A 13,757-nucleotide genomic window follows, 5' to 3' on the forward strand; every position below is an offset into this window, starting at 1 on the left:
CTGTATGATACTATATCGCCATGAGGTGATACAGAGGTCTGGGAACTAAAGGATAGAAGTAGTACTTTCATGTCTTGACATTCAGCTCTAAGGTTTATAATTCTGTAGGACCTGGTCTCCCAGAAAGGAACGTAATGGATTCCTTGGAGAGTAGAAAAGCCCTCGGGCCTGTCTTGAGTGAATAAATGAAACTGCATTATTCACCACAGGTATACAGGAGGACTGGCTCTGAGCAGAACCAGCAAAGAATGGGGGAGAGCATTGACTGAAATAGAGAAGTGGTTGCTAGGCGGTTGCCAGGTGTTAGTCAGAAGATTCATTGCCTCTGCGTTGAGGAGTCTGGGGGCAAAGATAGGGCAGTCTGAGCCCTATCTGACCAGCAGCTGTGCAGACGTTTCTTGGAATCCAGGGCTGGGACATGATGGACTTTCTCCCACAGGCACCAAGTTTGTCTCTAAAAGCAGCAAAGTTTCCCACCTGGGTAAGCTGGGGTGGGGTGGACACGGCAAGGAAATCCTCCAATCCAGTAAAAGTTCCATTAAATCTTAATCAACAGCCAATACCATTACTGTACTTCAAATTTCTCATCACAGAGAACAGATGGCAAGGAAAAGAGACTTCATATCTGCAGGTGTGATCAACTCCGATCCTCGGGACGAGATCAGGCTGCTATTACCCCATGGAGACAGGGAAGAGTATACTTGCACATTTCCCTCAAGGTATCTGTTGGTACTAGATAATGAGTAAGTACAACAACTTCAGCCTGAAAAAAGCATATTTACCAAAGACTCACACCCTTAGTGCAGAGAGTTTTAGACACCCCACCAAGTAATTGTCCCAGAACTACATGTTAGCCAAGACAAGAAGAATCTAGACTAGCTGGTAGAAGAGGACAGAATGAGTGCTCATTAAATTCTCAAGAGTGGATTCAGTAGCTGGACTATAATCCATATCACTAACTTCCTTTTATAAGTTTCCCCAGAAAATAGACAAACCAAAATCCTAGAGAAGAATTTTGTCAATGGGATGACTTCCTGTATGAAATAAATGTGGCAAACTAGTGCAAGTGGTAGACTCTAAAGGTTACTGTGAACTGAAGCAATCATCTCTCCAACATCGGGGGCATCAGCTACTTATGTGGCTGATTAAATTTTTCTTTAGCTAAAGGAAACTGCCTCACCAAAATTCAAATCCTCTCCTCAATCCATATTTAACTACTCAATAAAAGAATTCAAAGGTCTAGTCCCTTTGTTTTAATTCAGGGCACATCTGAAAGGCCTCAATTCCAAAATTCACTGTAAGATTGGCTGGAGTATCTGTATGATCACCAGTTCTGCTTAGTTCGTTCTTTACAAATGCCACACCTGAAAAGAATCCCCAGTAAACTGCCTAAAACAAAACTTTGCCTCAGAGTCTGTTTGCTGGGGACCCTGACCTAAGACACACTTGTCCCTACAGATTTCTGGCCAAACTTCTTGAGATGGGATCAAGAAATGTATAATTTTAATAAACACCCCTAGGAGATTTTGGCACACTTGGACCAATGCTCACACTCTGAAAAACACTATATTCAACAAGCTTAAGTCTGTGGATTAATAATAACATGGTGTCATAAAGTATCTGGCATCCTTTTATAGAACCCTTAGGGCTTATTCCATACCCATACATTGAACATAAGCACAAACTGGTAGCTAGCTCAACTGCTGGATTGAAAGAAGTCTCTTAATCTTGAATTTTGGGGTCACTTTCCTAGGGAAGGTAAATCAGAGACTCTTGATGCCCAGGCTGGCTTGGCAGGATCAAGAGAAGTCACACATTCTTAAGATTCTCCCCCTTCCCAAATGGAAAAGGGAAAACAAGAAAATAGAAGGGAAAAAATAGAAACAAAAATTCTGTAAATGGGGAGGGGAAGAAGAGTTGAAGGAAGGGGAATGGGGGGGAAGAAGACTTGAGATATATTATGTACAGGTACAAATTCCCTATGATGAATGTGCTCATTATGTATATTGAAAGTGTATTAATTAAATTAATTTTTTAAAAAAGATTTCACCCCTTCCCAAGAGGGAATAAGAGAAATAGAATGGGCATATCCAAAGAAACAGCCTGGAAAATCTCCAAACCCTAGGTAAAAATTTCCTAACAAAATAATAAGAGAATTCTTTTTCTCCTAAAGATAGGAAAGAATGAAGGTAACAGATTCTGCAAATGTAAAGATAATGAAATCAAACTTGAGGAAATGCTAACAATAAGGAAAGCATCACCAAAGACAATTTTCTAGCCAAAAGAAATAGATGTTTACAAATTTCCTGACAAAGAATTCCAAATAATTATTTTAAAGAAGCTTACTGAGCTATAAAAGAATGTAGACAAGTCACCAAAATCAGAGAAACAACATATAAACAAAATTAAAATTTTAACAAAGATAAAAAATAACATATTTTAAGAGGGCCAAACAAATTCTGGAGCCCAAAAATCTAGTAAATAAAATGAACAATTCTATACAGCTTCAACAGCAGATTTAATAAAGCAGAAGAAAGAATATGGAACTTGAAGATAGGTCACTAGCAATTATCTCGTGTAGAAAAAAGAATAAAAAATGAAGAAAGCCTATGGGATCTACGAGACACAACCAAGTGAAGTAATACACACATTATGAAATTCTAGGATAAAAAAGATAAAAGTCTCAAAAAATTATTTGAAGAACTCGTAAGAAGGATAGGGAAAGTTTTATCAACGAGTACTAAACTATAGTAGGGAGAAAGAATTTATTATACAGTAGAGCAATTACTACATTTGATCTTAGCCAAAAGGCCAAGAAGCAATAGCAGAGTGATTACTGATCATGATAACATACTATACATTTCAAAAAGCTAAAAGAGAGGATTTTGAATATTTTCACCATAGAAAAATGATAAATATTTGAGGAGATTCATTTGTTTACTCTGATTTCAACATTGCACAATATATACAGATATCAAAACATCACAAGGTACTCCTTAAATATGTCCTGTACAATTTTTGTTTTTATGAATCATTTAAAAATAAATTTTAATTTAAAATAAAAGAAATAATGGCCAAAAGCGCCACATATCTTTCGAAGCATATAGAAATCTCAGTTCATGAAGTTCAAACGTCCCCAAACAGGATTAACCCAATGAGGTTTACAGTAAGAAACATTATAATCACACTATCAAAAGGCAGAGAGTTTTGAAATCAGAATGAAAACAGCAACTTATTACATGCCGTGTGTCTTTACTAATTTTGGTTGTCAAATTGTGTAGGAATTTGAAGGATACATAGGAAATTGACAAAGCATACCTCTGGGTGTGTCCACGAGGGTGTTTCCAGACAAGACTTGCTCTTGGGCAGGCAAGTTGAGTGGGAAAGACCTTCTCTGTTTGTGGGAGGCACTGTCCAACAGGCTGGGGACCCAGATGGAAGGAAGACAGGGAGGAAAGAAGAAGATCACGTTTGTGTGCACTCCCTCTACCTTCCTTTTTAAATTTTTAATAAAAATATTTATTGAACATTTTCTGGAAGTTCAGTTATTTTTCTAATTTTTCTTTTTTAATCATAAAAAATAAAATTTTATGAAAAAATAATAAGGGAACAGCAATGGTTAATATACTGTGTATCATGATCTTCAAAGTAATTACTCAAAATAAAAGACATGGACAAAAAGACTCTGCTTTTCTTGAGCAGGTGTCTTTTGCTGGTGTCACCTGTGAATATCAAACTCTGAGTTCTTCAGACTTTGACTGCAGACTTACACTGGTTGTTCTCCAGCAGTCTTTCCAGCTTTTTGCTGCATCTTTGGCTTTTTCTCATTATGAGTTTTTTAGCTTCTTGAACTGAGCAACTTCCAGTTTCCCTGGCTCTCTAGCCTCCAGATGGCCATTTTGGGACTATTCACTCCCTGGTCATGAGAGACAATCGAAGACATCCAAATATGGTATTGGTTCTGTTTTTCTGGTGAACCCTGAGTGAAGTGCAAAGGAACAGCTACAAGAGCACCGGTGGATTTCTCACTAGACACATGACTGGCCAGGAAAAAATGAAATTTATATTCAAAGCACTGAAAAGAAAAAAAAACACAACTGCTGGTGAAGAATACCATACCCAGCAAAGTTGTCCTTAAAAAATGAAGGAGAAATAATGACAAAAACAGAAGAAAGTTACCACTGCTGAATCTGCCTTTCAAGAAATGCTAAAATTTCAATAAAAGAACACTTATTTGTAACATGAAAACTATGGAAGTATAAAACTCAATGGTAACTGTAAATCTATGGTCAAATCCAGAATAGTCTTAATGCAGTAATGGTAGTACATAAATCACTTTTAACTCTAGTATTTAGAGTCTAGTATCTAGTAGTTAGAAAAAAATATTTAAAATAATTAGCTGCAATAATTTTAATATATATACAAAATTTAAAGTTGTAAATTTTAACATCAAGAACATAATATGTGAAAGCAACAAAAAGAAATAAAAGGAACCAAAATTGGAGAGGAAGAATTATCTGTTTTCAAATGACATGATTGTATACATGAACTACTTGAAGAACTGTTAAAACTAATAAGTTCAGTAAAGTTGAATTTGCATGATACAAAACTAACATACAACAATTCATTGTATTTCTATACACTAACAATAAATTATTTGAAAAAAAAAGCATGATAACAATATGCTTACAATAGCATTAAAAAATACTTGAGAGGGCTGGAGATTTAGCTCAGTGGTTCTGCCACCTGCCTCGCAAGTGCAAGGTCCTGAGTTTGATCTCTGGTACCAAAAAAAAAAAAAAATATTTGAGAGAACTCTTCATCACATGTATATATATATATTTTGTATATGTCTGCTGAAGTACTTTGTTTCAAACAGAAGATATGTGCTGAGCTGAACTTAAGAAACAACTTTTGTGGAACATATAACAATTCTAAGAGAACATAGCCTCCAGTCATTACAGAATACAACTACAGGATCCCAAAAAACCAACAAAGGCTTTCAGGTACAAAGCTATGATAATCAAAATAGTATGCTACTAGAATAAAAATAGACATATAGACCAATGGGAAATAATAGAGAAAACAGAAATAAACCCAGACACTTACAGTCAATTAATCATTGACAAAGATGCCAAAGTACACAATGGAGAAAGGTAGGAGGAAATACAGATATTTACATGCAAAAGAATGGAAATAGACTCTCTTATACCATACATGGAAAATCAATTCAAAATGGACTAAAGACTTAAATATAAGACCTGAAACCATAAGACTCCTACAAGAAAATGTAGTGGAAAAGCTTCTTGACATTGATTTTAGTATTTTATATATCCCCCAAAATAACAATACCCGAGTGAGATTTCACCAAACTGCAGTGTTCACATAGCCAAGGAAAAAATTACAGAGTACAGACAACTTGCAGAATGGGAGAAAATATTTGAAAGCCATAAATCCAATAAAGCATCAATGTGTGAAATCTAGAAGAAACTCAAACAACTCAGTAGCAAACCAACAATTTGATTCATAAATAGGCAAAGGACTTGCATATACATTTTCCCAAAGCAGACAAATAGTCAACAGGTACATGAAAAAGTCCTCAACATCACCATTAAGGAAATGCAAAACTACAATGAGATATTTCACATCTGTAAAAATTGTTGTTATCAAAAAGATATGGGCTGGGTGTGGTGTGGCATTCCTATAATCCCACCTGAGGCTGAGGCAGGAGAACTGCTGGTAGTTCAAGGCCAGCCTGGACTACATAGCGATTTCAAAGCCAGCCTGAACTACATAGCAAGAACCTGTCTCAAAAAAAAGAAAAAGAAAAACCACAAGCTACATGAATGTGGAGAAAATGTAATCCTAGTACACTGCTGATGGGAATATAAATTTGTACATCACATAGCAGCCCAATGCACTAAGACAGGGTATGAATTATGCAGAATAAGTTCTGGAGAATTAATGTATAGCAAGTGACTGTAGTTAACAAAAATGTATTTCATACTTGAAATTTGGTAAAAGAGTGGATCATGGGCTGGGGATTTAGCTCAGTGGCACCATGCATGCCTCACAAGTTTGATCCTAGTCCTCAGTTTGATCCCTGGTACCGGAAAAAAAAAGAGTAGATCTTAAGTGTTCTCACCATAAAAATATAATAAAGGAGTAGCTATCTGACGTGGTGGATATGTTAATTCATTTGATTATATCAATCATTTCATAACATACATACATATAAAAAACCAACATGTTTTATGTCTTAAATAGACACAATTTTTATGTACCAATTATATCTCAATAAAACTGGAGAAAGAAAGGAGGCACTAACTATAATGTACCAGGAGAGATACAGTTTGTTAAATATGTACTAGACCCAGTTCTTGAAGACTTTCAATGGCCCCATCCTGGCATCACTGCTCTGCATCCATTTCACTCTCCTGCAAAGAATTTTTAGATGCTGTCATCAAACATATGCCCTTACCTTTTCATGCATTTTGGTTTTCAGTTTTGTTGAGAATAAACTCTTTTAATTATATAATTAACATATGTGTATAACGTAAAAGTGACCGCACACCAGCACTCTTTGCTACTTAGGTTTTTATCTCTTTGACAGTTAGTTTTGGAAATTAACACATATTCAACCAAAAGAATTTCAGGCATGATTTATCTAGACATCAAGAACACATTTGATTCAGCACCACCCCAAACAGAATCTGCAAGGCCAGCAATTCTATTTGGCAATAAACCACTGCTGTGAATAACACACTCTAATGAAGGATGAAGATGAATCGCCTTGGTTAGGGGGAAATGCTTCAGGATGGAGAGAGGGAATAAGTATGCCTACAGATGACTATTAGGTTCACTTTTTTCTTGCTTAAAAGGACTAGAGAAAATAAATATTTAACGAAAGAAAAATATCAAGCACTATAAAACCAAACTGGGAAGCTAGCAGAGGTTTATTGAGAAAAAGTATACAGTTGTAAAATCTAATCCAAAACAAAGCAATTCACACACTAGAGAACAGAGATTTTCTGTTTTCAATACCACTATAGTTCTTACTACCCTAGGATTGAATTATACAGGCATCATAAAATCATAGACATTGGAGTTGGAAGAATCATTGCTCCACTATTTTAGAACTTATTTATAAAGCAGTTTTTGTCATATTTGCATGCAATCACATTCTGATCTACCTAATATTTTCTTTAAATTGACTCAAATTTTTGTTTTCAGAAATTACAGTCAAAGGAAAAATTAAATTGTTTTGAAGATAATATATCACAATATATTATAATGTACTAGTTATTTTTTTCTAATTCACGTTAAAATAAACACCTAACATTTAAAAAATTGCTCATTCACAATTCACATAATACTACCTTGAACACCACCTGTGGTACCTATAACAAACACGGGAAAACATTGGTCTGGCCCAACTCTCTGTACATGAGCACCATGCACACTCAAATTTCATATACCTTTTCGAGTTCCCTCTGAGCCACCTGTCTTTAGGTCCACAGGTGCTCTGCCTACCTCAGTCATCACTACTAATGTCCAAATAGTTTTTTCACAGAGGGCCAATAAGCCACTTGCTTGCAGTCCTGGATGGGCCCTCCTTCCTATCCAGCCTGAGCATCTCTTCTCACCGCATCTCTACTCTGATCAACCACATCCATGAACTTTCTGGCTTCTCCCACCACTTCCAGGCTCACAGCACCACTCTCAGAACAGGACAGGGGATCTGACATAGAGAAGCCTCTGAAAGTACCAGACACTAAAATTATGAAGTGCACAGAGTTTACCCATAAAGCAAATGCTGATCTGTGATTCCTATGCTTTTTTGCTCACACAAACAAATCCAAAGGGTTTTTCTTTATAGCCCATTCTGAAAAGTTTCTCAGGCAAAAGGGACTCACATATTAAGCGCCCTCCTGTGCCTCACCATGGTTCATTGTGAAGTTGTATGTAATTTCTCTTTGTCTCACAGCTGTCCTTGCCTTCCTTTGATTTTCTACACTCTCTCTGCCCTAGGTTTGCCATCTCCCAAGGAAAACATTAGCACTTTAACATTTGCCTCAGGAACAGTTTTCTAGAAAGTTTAAAATAAGAAAAAGTGCTCTTTAGACTTATCCCTGATAAGTCACTCAGCCCCTGTTGGAAGACCTCTAGTAATATATAGCTTATAATACATAATTTAAATATATATACACACACACATAGTCCTCTCCAATTTCACACAGCTTTTTTTAGCAGGATTCTCTGAAGAGTGAGCTGTAATCCACTACAACTTAATTGAGCCTTTCCCCTGAGTACAGCACAGGACAGTACCTGCAGGGAGATTGCAAAGGATTTGCTGTGATACTGACCCTCACAAAGCATGCCAGGTCGGAGCAATATGTTAATGTGGAATTACTAAGTGATAAGAGTTGGCCGGTTAAAATTCAGGACAGCTTGCTCCAGGATGTCTAGATAATGAGAAAAATAAGTACAGTGTATAAGTTTTTTAAAAAATAGTTATATTTATAGAACTATCCTCTATTCTGAGATTATGCCTTTCCTAACTTTTTGGTATTTAAATTGCCCTTTCTTTTGCTAAATGATTATAATAATAGGTAAAAAAAAATTTAATTGTCCTTTCTCAGCTGTATGAAAAATGACAATCCTATAATTATCCTCACACTTTTTTAGGTTTACATTCAGTGAAAGCTAAAGTCCAGAAACAACTGGCATGAGACATAATAAAGGTCATTATGCCTTATCTTTTGAATAAACAAATACATTAATAAAATTTAAAGTGAAACTGAGGTGAGAGTTCAGAAATCAGGTAAACTCTACAGGGTATCTCATCCTTAATATCAGTAAGCATATGTCAGAGATCAGGCTATAGCTCCAGTCTGGGTTCCAGAAGGCCTTAGTTGATAGTTTTCATCTAGGTCTCTATGTACCACAGGGTGACAAATGTTTGATCAGACATGCAGATTAATACACAAACTCTAGCTCTCTATGCTGCCAACACTGGCATCTCAGTTTTCTTTTTAGGTTCATTTAACATTTGTTCCTGTGTGACACAAATGTCCTATCAGATTGTCAGTAGTAAATTCACTATCAACCTGGTAATCATTTTCATTACTCACAAAAACCACTATTAAATTTCTCCAAGAAATGATTGATATGTTGTATCTTGTGTTGACATATCACACTAATGATACAGGGAAAGAGTGAAGAAAAAAAGTTGGAACAATGCCTTCTGGAAGACAGCAATGTGGCTGCAGGGCAACAGGAAGTGATTGCCAGCAATGCCACCTTCAGTTCAGATGCAGTACACACAGGCAGACCTGGACTTCACCAAAGCAAGTTGTCCCAGTGCAGCTAGTTGCCCTTCTTTCTGAGGTTGGTAAACAAGTAAACAAGTGATTTATCTGAAAGTGCTAAGACTTCAGGAAGAGCCAACTCGAAAGGCACTATAGTAAGTGTCTAAAGACACAAGCCAACGGCACCCATTTGATAAAAGCATTAATAAGAAATAATAGTAATAATTTTTTATCACTTCGTATGTGCCAGGTCCTGTGCTAAATGCCTTAGATGTGTTATATCACTTAATCCCATTGTCCTTCTCCCTTGCTACATTATCAATTCCAAAATGACACTTAACCTACCTTATTCAGCCCTGTATCCTGGATTTCTACAATAGTACCTGGACACAGGAGGCACTCAATAAGTATTCATTCAAAGAATGAATGAGTGAATGAATGAATGATTACCTCTTCCTTCTGTGAACTTGGTACTTAAGGCCTTCAGATGGAGCTCCAGAATTCCGCAGAGAATTTTTTATAACAACTGAAAGAGCTGAAAACAAGATTATAAATATGTTTTTAAAAGTCTGAGTTTTTATCAGCTTTAAGGTATAAATCAATACTGAATTTACCCTTCAAACTAATTGAAAATGTTTCATTGGTGTTTCTCGTATGCTTCATTGTGGGTACAGGAGAGTTTTTCAAAAGAATTAAATCATTTATTGATTTCACATGATAATGGATGATACATAAGCTTCATTTCATCTATCATTTTATCTAGTACTATTATTCAATTTAGATATATTACATAAGATGTGCCAATAATCATTTCTATAACCAAATAATTTTGTGACTTTGCTAGGGTGACCCTTTTAATGATCAAATTCAGAAAGTCACAACAGTAATTGTCAGTCCAACTACACCAAAGTTTTGGAAGACAATGGCTTTTCCACCCACACAAGCTATAAACACATTTCAGACAGAACCTGGTATCTCCCTGAAGGAATTCTAACTTCATACCATTGGAAAACTTTGCCAAGATTATTTCAGAGTTGAAAATTTCACACACCACAGTTTTTGAGACACTTACTTAGTGTCATGACTGTAGTGACCAATTGCATGGATGAAAAAAATACATTAAAACTGTCTGTTGGAGGGCCGGGGATTTAGCTCAGTGGTTTCACCGCCTGCTGCACAAGCGCAAGGACCCGAGTTTGATCCCTGGTGCAAAAAAAAAAAAAAAAAAACCTCTCTGGTGGAATACTTTATACTTTCCAGAAAATAAATGGTTATACTATTAGTAATAAATACAGGTTGTGAGATTTTTTTGCCTATGTGCATGACTATTTTCTAAAACATGTCTTCCTTATAGCAGTTAAACCCTGCTAGCACTGTGTCAGGCAGGATTCACTGATCTGCTGTAACCTATAGCTTCCTCGTCACTTTTCTGACCCTTCTCTTGTGCTAAGTTTTGTTTCCTGACAGTAACTAAGAAATTCTACCGTTGTCATAGCTACCGCTGCTGTTAGACTTGCCATAGTCTTCGTGTTTTGTGGTTTGGCAAAATATTGTGTCCCAGAGATTCTGCCTCCAAAGTTTTCTCCTCTTATAGGTCCAGACTTTGAAGACTGACTGTTGTGATTGCCAGAATCATTGAAGCTTCTAACACATCCAAAATTTTCTCCCATCATTACCAAATCTACTGTAGGCACCACCTCCATGGCTGCCACCAAAGCCATCATGACCACTGAAGTTTCTCCCACAATCAGTGTTATCAATGCCATCAAAACCACCTGCACAACCACCACCAATGTTTCCAGAACCACTTTGACCTCCTTGACTAGCAATAGAAGCCTCTAGCTTTAACCAGGCTTTTCTTACTTCACAGTGGTGGCCAGTCACACTCTAGTATTTCTGAATTGTAGTCTTATCCTTGTAGTTATCATCACCAAAGGTCACAAAAGCAAAGCCCCTCTTTTTGCCACTGCCCCATCAGTCATGTTTTCAATCACTTCAGTTTTCCCATGCTGTTCAAAGTAATATCTTATATGATATTCTCTGGTGGCTTTAATGCCATAGCACCTGGGCTCTGAGAATCTTCTCCTGAGTCAGTCCCCTTTGGATGCTTTCTACTCTCCTGGCAAAGTCTTATATCCACTGCTGCATGGTCTACTTTACATTGTGTGGGGGACAGACCCAAAGCTCCTGGAGTCCTTGGTATTCAGATCTCACATTACCAGTCTATGAGTGTCCCTATGGCCCAAAATGGCTCCTGGGACTCTCATAAGTTGTTTCAAAGTTCAACTCTTGGATGAGCTTTTGTAGCAGTTTGGTGTGTTTAGGAGACTGTGATTTACACATAACAATAGTTGGAAGTGAGATTTTAATGATGACTTCTCAGTTGTATTCATGGCCAGAAAGGAGTAATCTAATAAATGTTCAAGGAGAGTTTTTAAACAAAGATATTCCAGAATCTAAGAGGACCTAGGATAATATGACGACAGTGAACAGCAAAACTATATTAAGACATGCAAGCTTTCTTAATACCATGGTACCTTAGTTCATAAATGCTTTTGTTTGTGAACAATTTGGTTCACAAACAAGCATTTGGCAAAATTTTGTTTTTGTTTGCAAATTCTGCATCAAGTGTTAAACACAACCATGGCCATTTTTCCTGCACAAACACGAACATGTCCATCTTGTCCAGAATTGTGGAAAAAATTAAGCTCATGCACTGAGGTACAACTAAAATGAATGAAGAAGTTGTCATTACCTTCAGTTTTTTCAAATAATATGATCAAAATATGTGAGTTCCAAGCACCCTGCTGTCTCCCAGGCCTTTTCTGTAAAGAATTCAACCAAAGCCACCAGGTTATAGTAGTTGCATAACTAAAAAGATGCCTTCAGCATGTCTTTGGGAGAATCACAGTCAAAATATAACCTTTATAAATTATTTTCACGATACTAACCTACATGTGAGGGAAAACTAGGGAGAAAGAAATGGCTGCTAGTAGTAAATAAGAGAATTCACCCTCATATTGTAAAGGATTTGTACAAATTGAGGTTATCATTTATAGCAAAGTTGAACTACAATCCCCAAACACTACTTGTGGTGTATGTAATGATGATGCTCCATACAGCTTCGGCAGTTCCAGGAAATCCCAGCTGTCATGATAATGAAAAGTGCACCCTCTCTTCATTGCACACCTGCTGAAACACAGCCCCAGCCAGAGCAGAGAGAATCACAGAGGAGGAGGACAGATGGAAATGGGAAGAGTCTCTTTGTATCATGAATTATTCACTTATGTTCAATTATTAGTATACATTATTCATTTCTTATTCAATTATAAAAAAGAGTTCTAGTCAGCTACTATTACAGAAACCAAAAAGTACTATTATTTACAAAATCTCTGGAGAGCCTATAGATTCCATTGATTATTTAGGGAAACACCAAAAAAGTTCTCAGATGAGTAAAATTTTCTTATAATACTCTTAGTCCTTGCTAAGGATCTCCATAATATGCTTGTCATTTTTTCTTATTTTTTTCTGTTTTTGCCTCTAGGCTGTTTTTACTTATTTGTATGCAATTCTCTTTTCCAGAAATCAGGAAAAATAGACAAAGGGAGAAAAACACAATTAGCCCACTCTCACTTGCGTCAAATGCCCTTCATACAGGTACATAGGACTAATTTGTTGATTCTTAATGTCTCTAATCTCTTCCCTCCTTTTCACCTCATTGCCACTCTTTTGGTTCATAACTGTATCATTTCTTAGCTAAAATACTGTAAGACTACCTAGCCTGGCATCCTTGAACAACTGCTTTGGCAGAGTGGGTTTTCTAACACAAAAACCAAATACAACAATGTCACTAGCCTGCCTGGAATGGTGTAAAGACTGGGCTGCTTTCAAGAATAAAACCAAACTCTCTCTGTCACGGCATGGGTGCCTTGCACTCCGGTCCTCATCTCATCTGGCCTCATCTCTTGCTCCACCTCTCAGCACCTTCTCACCCTAAAGCTAGAACCAGCTGTGAATATGCTTTGCAAGCCTGAGTCTTCCCACCTTTATCCATGCTGTTCTCTCCTTCTGGAATTCTTTTCTCTTTCATTTTCTTTTATGGAACTAACTTGTTCATCCAGATTTTCCTCTGTGATCACTGTCCCTGGGAATTCTTTCCTCACTTCTTATGTCTTTGGAGGCCTCTTGTATGAGTTTGTACATCACTCGAAGGAAACCATGCTGTTGCAATTATTGCTTTGCAATCTCTCTCCCCTAGGAACCCATGAGCTTCTTGGGATCACAATTCTCTTTTGACTCTGTAGTCCCAGAACCCCGAACAGTGATCTAGTTAATGGTTCCAGTATGGTGGTGTACACCTGTAATCCCAGCACTCAGTAGGCTGAGACAGGAGGATCTCCTTGAGTTTAAGGCAAACCTGGTCTACACTGTGAGCTCAAGGCCAGC

General features: G+C 37.0%; 1 pseudogene; it reads right to left on the reverse strand.

Annotated features, from left to right (window-relative positions):
• Positions 1 to 2,710: 2,710 nt before the first annotated feature.
• LOC147827896 (U2 spliceosomal RNA) lies at positions 2,711 to 2,823 on the reverse strand (annotated as a pseudogene).
• Positions 2,824 to 13,757: the final 10,934 nt, after the last annotated feature.

The sequence above is a fragment of the Heterocephalus glaber genome, unplaced genomic scaffold (assembly GCF_053883595.1).
Source record: "Heterocephalus glaber isolate CG9 unplaced genomic scaffold, H.glaber_assembly_v1.0 deba00001429, whole genome shotgun sequence".
Taxonomy (NCBI): domain Eukaryota; kingdom Metazoa; phylum Chordata; class Mammalia; order Rodentia; family Bathyergidae; genus Heterocephalus; species Heterocephalus glaber.